At 37.4% G+C, this 10,767-nt stretch overlaps 1 long non-coding RNA gene across 1 annotated transcript in view; it reads right to left on the bottom strand.

The window, feature by feature from the left end:
• LOC113234143 overlaps positions 1–10,767 on the bottom strand; it is a 126,180-nt gene that overhangs the window by 53,528 nt on the left and 61,885 nt on the right. Inside the window, exon 2 of the long non-coding RNA XR_003310771.1 lies at positions 8,051–8,080. This is a non-coding gene — a long non-coding RNA (uncharacterized LOC113234143). The remainder of the gene's footprint in view (positions 1–8,050; positions 8,081–10,767) is intronic.

Here is a 10,767-nt window from a genome sequence, read left to right as displayed (position 1 = left end):
AAGTATGAAATTGCCGTTTTATTGCAATAGGTTCTTTGAATTTTCATAGAATCTTCATGGTTTGAGGTTTTCGAATGAAACTTTTTTCAAATGGTTTCTGTGATTTTTTTTTTAAATTTGAAACATTTGAATATCGACTTTCAATTGTTTTTGTTATTCAATTTAGACAAGAAAGATGGATATCTACTGCGAAAATTCGAGTGATTTTTGAATACGAGTTCCGACGCGGAACTAACGCGGCAGAAACAGCCCGCAATATCAATGCTGCGTTTGGAGAGGGGTCTACTAATGAACGCACCGTGCGATTTTGGTTTAAACGCTTTCGTGATGGAAATTTCGACTTAAAGAACGAGCCACGAGGAAGACCGCCCACACAGGTGAATAACGATGAATTAAGAGAGATAGTGGAAGCCGATCCTAGTCAAACTACCCAGGAATTAGCGGCATGGTTTAACGTTACCTTACCCACAATATTGACTAACTTGCGTCAAATCAATAAAATAAAAAAATACGAAAAATGGGTGCCTCATGATTTGACTGATCTGCAGAAAGAAACGCGTGTTGAAACTTGTGTTGCCTTGTTGAACCGGTACAGAAATGAAGGAATATTGGATCGAATTGTAACATGTGATGAAAAGTGGATTCTTTATGATAACCGGAAAAGAAAAATGCAATGGCTGACCCCAGGTCAAATGCCACAACAGTGTCCTAAAGCAAAACTTACCAATAAAAAGGTAATGGTAACTGTTTGGTGGTCTCAGCATGGTGTTATTCACTATAGTTTTCTCCGATCTGGTCAAGCAATAACGGCAGATGTCTATTGTGCCGAACTCCGAACCATGTTGACAAAACTAGCAGTAAAACAGCCCCGACTCATGAATCGATCTTCACCATTATTGCTCCACGACAACGCGAGACCTCACACAGCACGAGAAACCATTTTGACCCTTCAGGAACTGCAGTTAGAAACCATTCGTCATCCTCCGTATTCACCAGACCTTGCTCCAACGGACTACCATTTTTTTCGTGATTTGGACAATTATCTACGTGACAAGAAGTTTTCTTCCCAGGAGGCAGTACAAAATGCTTTCACACAGTTTGTGCAGTCTAGATCGTCGGAGTTCTATCGCAAAGGCATTAATAACCTTCCCATTAGATGGCAGCAATGTATAGATAATAATGGCAACTATTTTGATTAAATAAATTTGTTAAAAATTTAAAAAATAAACAATTTAGATTTTCAGTACAAATCGGCAATTTCATACTTTAACCCCTATTATTTATTCAAACATTTTAGTGTAATTTTTTTACTTGACACGTTTTCCATTTTTGAATTTTTTTTATAATACCAAATGACGGGATGAACAAGTCGTGCGTCTGGTGGTAAGCGACACGTCTATCCATAACAGTTGCAGTGCTACTCAGAGCTTTAAATCGCAAAGGCCACAGGAGCACTGCCACTGCGTCTGTCACCCTGACTCATAAGTTGACAAGTCCCATGTGCCCGTAATTTCACCAGAACCCAACGACACCCTCTGAAAGGTAATTTACAGGTTTAATGCTAACAATTTATTGCTCAATGCCAAGAAGACAAAGAGTGTTAAATTTGAATTCCCTAATATAAAATCGACTAGTCCAATCATAGAAATAAATGGAGAAAAGTTGTTACCTTGGTAATAAAGCTGTCTTTTTGGGACTGGCCTTAGATAGTAAACTTGAATGGTTTCCACATATATCTACAAAACGTTAATAGTAAAGATTTTTTTATTTTATTTTTTTATAACTTACAAGCATTGAACTACAATCTTACTTGCTGGTAAGTGACGATATGGGCGAGCAGTAGAGCGTGACAAAAATGCCCATTCACCGAGGCCACGAAAAGGCAAAAGAATGACGTGAATTATATAAAATGTTAATCCAATAGCACGCAAGAAAATCTATTTCATAATCATATATTATAATAGTTCATGCTTCTATCAGTGGGTTCATGATCGTGACCAACTAAAAAGTGCACCCAGAGATCACAAATGTTTACCCAACCACTTGTCTTGTATGATAAAAGTTCCAAAAATAGAATTAAGTCCTTGTTGAAGATGTTTTTATCGAATTACATACTTTCTGTAAGCAATGTTCTTTGTCATTTACAAATAATTGATTTCGTAAGTAAAATTTCGATAACATGTTAAATTTAAATCCTTGGTATAAAGAATGTACATCGAAAGTGTTTTTAACTGAATTAGATAAAAGGAGGAGGTTCTTAAATCGACTGTATTTTTGTCTGTAAGTTATACGATTACTTCGGCCAGAATTTGTGAACCGATTTTAATGATTTTTTTTTGTTGTTGGAAAGAGGGTACCTCAGTCTTGGTCCCATTTAAATCTGAACAAAATATTCCACCTTTAATTAAGGGATAAACCAGGTTTATTGGAGTTCAACCACTTTCCGTTAACAGTTTTCAATAAAACTTGGCAAGTAGATGAAATTTCACAAACTTTTTAAGTTAGTTTTTTTTTGATAAAAAAAGTAAGTATAATTATATCACATGAAAGTAATAAAAAATTATACGCATTACATGTAATAAATTATATGTATACGTGAAATAAAATTATCGATTAATTTAATTCGTAATCTTTAGACCTCTCTCCTGAAAAGTTGTTATTTTGCAGATGTGGCGTTGTTACTCCAGATGATTGGAATTCAGAGACTATGTATCCCTCAATAGAGCTAATAATTATTATTGGCTATTAGACATAATGTACGATTATAATTGATCATCAAAGAGGCCCGTGCCAAATAGTGAGATATATAAAGGAATATGTAGATGTTAATGATAGCGTGCCTCTCGTCACTAATTGCCGAATCTGCAATCTTATTCAGCGTTCAAAAGCGAATATTCTCTACATTTTCGCATAGCAGCGTTCGATGCGAACGGAAGTTTTCTTTGCTTCCACAGTAATTGCACAAACTACTTAAGGCATTACTCGGTCATTCCTCAACTTTGAATTTCGAATTGAATAATTGAGGTCAAAGGTCACTTTGTTAATTCTGTGAGAAAAATATTGAATTGAAAAATTTGCAATGTATGAAAATAGAAAAGGAAGACTGCGGTACTTCGTTGGAGAACCAACATATCACCTAGTTAATTTATGAATGTAACTCATTAATGGAACGAGTTTGATACGAGGTAGAGCTTATATTCAGTTCAGGTAAGATGGTAAACCGATAATATTATGCGTTGATCTGAAGAAGTTCAACATTTCGAAAGTATAATTTACCGAGTGCTGAGATTATGAGACTACACAAAAATTTAATTGTAATATTATAAAAAAAGAAATCACATGAAATAATTACGATAGGTATTTAGGAGAAAGACGATCGAAATCTATAAAAGTACACCGGATGAGAGATGCTTCCAATGGGACCAGTCATTAATATAAACAATTTTTACTGTTGTCACTAAAAAAAAAAATCTAATATTGCTTAATTACTGTGACTTAAATAAATATTCATATAAATGGGATCTGTTATCTGCTGTATAACCATATTACATAAATAAAAAAAGGATTACCGAAATACCATATCTAATGGTCATTACAACGAAGTTCAACATTCCGAAGTTATAATTGATGCCATGGGTATATTTTGGAGCACGGAATTAACGTGAAATAATTCCGCCCTCCCCTTTCCATCGTCCGAGGACTAGATGTAAGCTGCGCATAGTTAAGTTGTGGATGTATTTAGGATTCGCTGAAAGCGTTACACTTCCAAATTTCCTGGTTGTTCTGAACGCTATAACTTGTGCCTTTTCAAGGAAAGAGTGAATGAATAGGCATTATACAGGAATGCATGCTCTATTGTCAACCTCATCGCCACTTGCCATCAGGTGAGGAGCTCAAATGCGCACTTATTATAGCAATAAAAAAACACCACATTGCAGAACAAAAGTGGATAAAGTGGTACCAAAACGCCCGGTCCGCCGCCGTGTCTACTATTTGGCAGCTCGAAAGGTTCGTTACAATTTAAATTTAAGGCAAGTCACCAGCGCACAGTCAGAAGCGGAAAAAACTGTTTTGCTATGTCAAATGGTTCAGGTATTTACTATTAAATAACGTTCTTACAAAAATATACGATACACCTAAGGATATTGTCTAAAGAATGCTGATTTGTTAACAAAACCTTTGGGACGGCTCTGCCAAGTACTTGCTCGATGCCCTAGATGGACTGCAGCGCTACGCCTTCCGTGTTGTCAACGATCCTCATGTAACTGAGCATGCGGAGTCGTTACAGCTTCGCAGAGATATAACGTCTCTTAGCGTATTCTATCGCCTGTACCACGGTGAGTGCTCTGAAGAGTTATTCAACCTTATCCCTTCCTCTCCTTTCCATCAGCGGACCACCCGTGCCGGACTGCGTTGCCACAGTTGGACGGTCAGTTCAATACCGTCCCGCACTAAAAAGTTTGGCAATTCGTTTTTATGCCGAACCATCAAATTGTGGAACCGACTCCCGGCGCATGTATTCCCTCCCCTCTATAACATCGGGTCCTTCAAACGTAGCGTGAAGAAGCATTTGGCCAGACCGGCAAAATGATAGTGACGGAGTGAAGATATTTGTGTTTTCCATCCGTTACTCTCATCTCTGGACTGTATTCGCACTTTCCATCAGGCGCGGTGGTCATTTTGCCGAGTCGCAATAAAAAAAAAAAAACAATAGGATGTGCTTCACCCGATCATATGAAATTCTGTTTTCGCGCACTTTGCGCTAACGGATTTCAATAAAACTTGGCAAATACTCTGTACTGAGATTATATTTATATTAATTTTCAGTGCGCAGGTTGCTGAACTCGAGGGCCGATCCACCACACTTCACCTCCTAAAATATAGGCTCGCGTTGAAATAGTTCGCCTTAATTTGAAATTAAAATGACCTTTTCTCAATTACGAAACGAAAACATAAACGTACACTATAATAAAAAAATTATATAAACTAAGAATCACTTTTCATTTTCGAAATAATAATTTTATAATTAATCTCTAAACACGGTCGTTATGAGGAAATAGAAATAATCTATTTACACATGTTACAAACCGTCAATTTTATCGTGAACGCTTTTAGTGTCAAGTACGTTATTATGTTTTGATCTATAAACGTTACATTGTAGGCTTGGTAAATAATCCGATTTCTAATCAAAACACGGATAAAAAGTGATTGATGTCTTTATAAACTTGTAACTTGTAATCGAACCCTCTACCAAGAATTCATTGACGATCAATAGCTAGTGACGCGTAAAACATTTGTATGAAAAATTGACTTTACGAGTTCGCTAGACAACGTAATCTCATGGTGAAGATACCGTAAAATCATATCGCTTTTTGAACTCACCGATTAAGCTTACAGGTATCATTAAAATTCTTTGAAGGAAACCATCGTCATATTTCGTCGCCTTACTTTCTCAAACTCGTATCTTAAAGAACCAGGTTACTGAAATGTAAAAAATGGATTGTATACATTGACTTACAAATAAATGGACGACGGGTCTAATACAAAAACCACGAAAAAAATGTCCCAAGTCAACCTATTTAAAAGTAGTGACATGTAAAGGAATATGAAAAAGCTAAAACGTTGAATTTAAATTGTAATATCATCGCAGTACTGTCTAATTTTGCTTGCTTCGCTGTCAGTGGAACAAACTAAGACTAAAGCGTGAATGACGCTCTGTATACGATTTTAACGCCCTATCAGTTCGGACACTTTTTAGCGCGGACCCGACGTCCATATAATTGTAAGTCAATGATTGTATATTATATACAAATTTTGCAGGCTGATGTCACGTCACATTTCTCTAGATTTTACGTATTCTTAGAGTACTGCACCCAAATTAACACCATTGATAAGAATCTCCTGAATAATCACTCTTTAAAAGAGTTTGTGAAAGTAAGGCATCGAGTTACGTATCTTCTTCTTCCAGTCCTTATCCCTCGCTAGGTGGGGTCAGCACAACACGTATTTTTCTTCCACTCTCCCCTATCAGCCGTCGCTTCCATACTCACACCTTTCTTATCCACGTCATGTTATAGCAGCAGTAGAGCTCCTTGTGAAAGATTTCATCCAGGGAGGTACCGCCACCTTACCTATTTCTGCCGCCAAGCAATGTCACAATTACTGTGTTCCGGTTTTGAAGAGTAAGCGTGCTAGTGAAATTACAGGCACATGGGACTTGTCAACTTAGTCTCAAAGGGACGGGCGCAGTAGCATTGCCCCTCAGATCTTTGCGTTTTATAGCTCTGAATGGCACTGCGATTGTAATGGACTGGCGTGACAATTACCACAAGGTATACTATATGTACTTGGTATCATTAAAATGTATATGTTTATTTAGCATTTAACAGACAGCTCAACGCGTGTGCACCTTAAAGAATTTATTCAATTGGAAGTTACTTTACGACCTACGCTCTTCACACACTGCTCGTTACACTATCTAGTTCGCCTACATACAATAGTGCATTTATTGTACTACAAAGGTTTAGGTAATTCACTAAATGTAAACTAACCATAATGAAGTATTTTATGACGCCTTACCTGTTTACTTATTTTAAAATTATAATTAACTGTTTGAAAATAGTTCAAAATATATGATTAAAGATGTTTACTAAAATGTGTGGAACGATAAACCTCCTAAAATCCAGCCTTCTATTTCCTTATTGGTGAAAATACAGGCACATGGGACTTGTCAACTTATGGCTCAGGGTGTCGGACGCAGTGGCAGTCCGACTCAGATCTTTGCGATTTAGAGCTCTGAGTGGCAAGTCTGCAACTGTTATAGACAGGCGTGTAGCTTACCATCACGCACGACTCGTTCGTCCCGTCACTTGATATGATAAAAAAATGTCATCTCTGACACAATCCATCCATCTTTTCTTTCTCCTTCGTCTCCCCTTATATCCCTCCACATTAATAACTAACTCTCTTATCGTCACAAGACATTCTTCCCTCCGCATATCCATACCACGCTAACCTATTGCTCCACATCCGTTTCGTCTCTGGCGCCACTTTCAAACTTCCCGTGACGTACTCATTCCTTATCTTATCCTTTCTCGTTACTCCACAAATCCATCTCAACATTCACATTTCCGCTGCATGCGCAGCCTATTTACGTGTACGATTTCATATAGGCGGACGCATGTTCGATAACGGGCTTACCCCAATCTATTCCCACAATACATAACAAATATTTCACACAGTATAACAGCCACTGACAGACTTGTAGTAACCTGCGTTCGCACTCCACTAAACACTCTACACATACCAAAACAACACCAACGAAAAAAACATACATAAAATCAATTAATTGGTCGTAAACTCTTCAATGAACACTCGAGTTGACAATACAGGATATTTATTATGAAATAAACGCTTCAATATACAGAAACACAAAGTTGTCAAGAACGACTTTAAAAAGTATTACGGAAAAATGTAATTGCGAGCAAAATTCGAGTAACAAGCAAATATATAATCCCCGACAGATAAATCGAGCCATCTTGCATTTTTATCAAAGATGCAATAGACTTCTGCTTCCGCAAAGGCGGAAGTTCCGCATGCTTTTCCACATCTGATTCCGTTTCGGCTTTCACAACTTTTATAACGGAACTTTAATCGGATGTTTACAACGTTCGCGATGGTTCAGACGCGCGCATGTTTTTAACAGTTTTGTGTTAAATGCAATTATGAAAGCAGAAACAACCTCTGTATGGAACTATTTCCTTGAAATATTTATTAATGTTATCATTGCAGACATTATTTTCCCCGGTTTTACAAATTCCAATTTATACAAGGGCATATGGAAATAACGTTTACTATTCCAATTTCAAAATTGTATAATAGTTTTTGAACAACCACACATTATTTTAAGCTTAAGGTATTTAATACTGAAAATGCAAGGGGGCTCCAATTATGTGTGGGGAAGTGTAGAAACAATCATTACCGTAGCATAGATACATATAAATTTAATAACAGACAAAGTTGTTGTCTGACGAAAATGTGCAATACTCACAGACGATGTTTATGTCGCGAGCCGATTAATCTGAAACAAAAAGATTAAAAGTTATAACACTATCACAGTTTAAAAAACGCAAGCTACAGTACTTTGGTCATATAATGCGTAATGATACATGCGACCTGCTCCGACAAATTATGCAAGGAAAAATCCAGAGAAAACGATTACCTGGAAGAACACGTACTTCATGGCTCAAGAATATCCGGACATGGTTCAACTTGAGCCACAAGATCCTTGTTCCGTGCAGCAGTGTCTAAAATACAGATAGCACTAATGATAGTCGACCTACGGTAGGAGATGGCACAAAATTATCACATCGTCTATTCAAGATTCTAAGACGTGTATTCGCGACAGTTCTTGCTTTCTTTTTCTGTTTTGTTTTATTTATTTTGTCCTGTCAGTTATGGTAACGTATTGTTTTTTTTTTATGGTGAAATTGGCGTTACTTATTGAAAATATTTCAGTTATTTTCCGTCTTTTTACTTACTCCCATTATACAACCTACATCTTCTACTTCATAGATCAACACATAGGCAATGAAATCAACTAGTCTTTTAATCATATTCATTGAAACATTAACAAGATGTAGCCTTACATTCGACTTCATTTTATTATTTTTGTAATCAAATAATTTCTTTCTTCACCTCGACGGGGCAGACCAGCAATAGAACACTAGCTAGCATTGCTCCATCTGCATGCACGTTGAATATTAAGTATTAAATACTAAACTTTAACTGCCTCTGTGGCCGAACGGTTACCATGCCTGACTGCCACGCAGAGGTCCCAGGTTCGATTTCCGTGCCGGGAGAATTATTTGTATGGCCTACATTTATTTCTCTCGTGAGTTTGGGTGTCATTTGTGGTTGTCTATGTGTGTGTCCATGGCACCCGCGACACAGGGTTATGTTGAGTGTGTGCGTTATTATTATTATTATATGTTATTATACTAACACTAGGGCAATAGGAATTATAGTTGTATAATAACAAAAAAAAAACAACCTCAAAAATTTGTTGAATTGCATATATTTGCCAGGGTGAAATGAAATAAACCAGATTCATCCCCGAATTTGCCACCCTTACAGGTGGAACATTTTCTTCAAATTTTCTTCGAATGGGATAACTACACACAAAAAATACAATTCGACTTAAGAACCTCCTCCCTTTTTTTAAAGACGGGTAAAATTTTTTTTTTTATTCTGAATTATTTTAACGTGAATTATTCTCACGGAAAAGGGTTTACACCCAGTATTTTGGTTAATAAAAAACCAAAGGTTAAAGTAATTTCATATCATTTCTCACAAAAGAGATTCTTCACAATGATAATAAAAGCTAGATATTACAACGCATTGAAATACTAAAACGTATTCCTAAATATAGCCATTAGCTCAGTAATTGGCTACAATAAAACGCTACACAAAAAATATCCATTAGTCGTTCTAGATTCTTCAATATGCCATTCCTAGACATCAAAATCGAAGTATCTCACAACTGGAGCGCAAAGGAACTGCTGGGAAAGAGTTCAAATTAAGTTCTGATAGAAGTGTTGCTACTAGACATGTGCGCTGCGCCGCTGCTGTTTTAATTGACCGGCGTAAAGTCGGCGTGGCGAAAATTTGTTTTATTTTTATTAAGTACCAGCTTATTTCAATACAATCTTCTTCTTCTTCAGCCTTTAGTCACCTACTGCTGAGTGTAGGTCTCCTCATTTGCATCCAGGTAGTTTTGGTTACCGTGACTATATCATCCGTACATTTATGCTCCGGCCACACAGACGCGGCCGCGGAAGCGTTTCGGGCACGGGGATTTTTGTAATGTACGAGTTTATACGAACCCTGTGTCGCCAGAGCATCAGCCTTCTAGTGGCCGACGCTTCTGGTACCTTCTTCGGAGGAAGAGGGTAGAACTTCGCACGTCCCCTCTGGCCTAAAGTCCTTGCACTGTTCGACGACGGTTCAACGTGCAGCGTCATAGAAACTATATATCGCCTATTTATACTAGGTGTAGTTTTTAATGATATCAAGCGACGGGATGAACAAGTCGTGCGCCTGGTGGTAAATGACACGTCTACGCATAACAGTTACAGTGCAACTTAAGAGTTTTAATTCGCAAAGACCTGAGGGGCACTGCCACTGCGCCCGTCAACCTGAGATATTATTAGTAGACAGTGCCATGTGCCTGTAAATTCACCAACGCCTTTAATTTAATTGAGCATAATTTAGGATATTACGGCCGACTTTGCCTGCGTGTCATGATACTGTTTACGAACAAGTGTGATGAAAAAATCTAAGAACTAAGTTAATAACTTTAATCGTCCCACGTAAACGTGTACAATACTTATTACACTGCTATTGGCGACCTCGGTGACTAAACGGTTTTCACTATAGACGATGAACGAATATGATAAGATTTCGGGTTCGATTCCCGGTAGAACCAATATGGGAAAATAATGTTTCGAAAGTAGTGTCCCGGAGAGTGAATTATGTTGCTCTGGTACACATACCAGAGGCAATGCTCTAGTTTAAGACTACATAATTTGCGTAGTAATTAGTAGTCTAAAAAAACTGCTCAGCAAGAATCTCCTCCAAGTGAAGATTACGGGTATAGTCCACTGCGCTGTTCTGATAGGAGACCAATAACATCTATTTCTAGCAGTTTCATTAGTTTTGGAACCAGCACTTACGTCCTCTGTAGCTATAGATTTTATGTTACGACAT

The sequence above is a fragment of the Hyposmocoma kahamanoa genome, unplaced genomic scaffold (genome assembly GCF_003589595.1).
Source record: "Hyposmocoma kahamanoa isolate Upper Pololo Valley unplaced genomic scaffold, ASM358959v1 81, whole genome shotgun sequence".
NCBI lineage: Eukaryota > Metazoa > Arthropoda > Insecta > Lepidoptera > Cosmopterigidae > Hyposmocoma > Hyposmocoma kahamanoa.
This window is presented reverse-complemented; position numbering and strand designations above follow the sequence as displayed.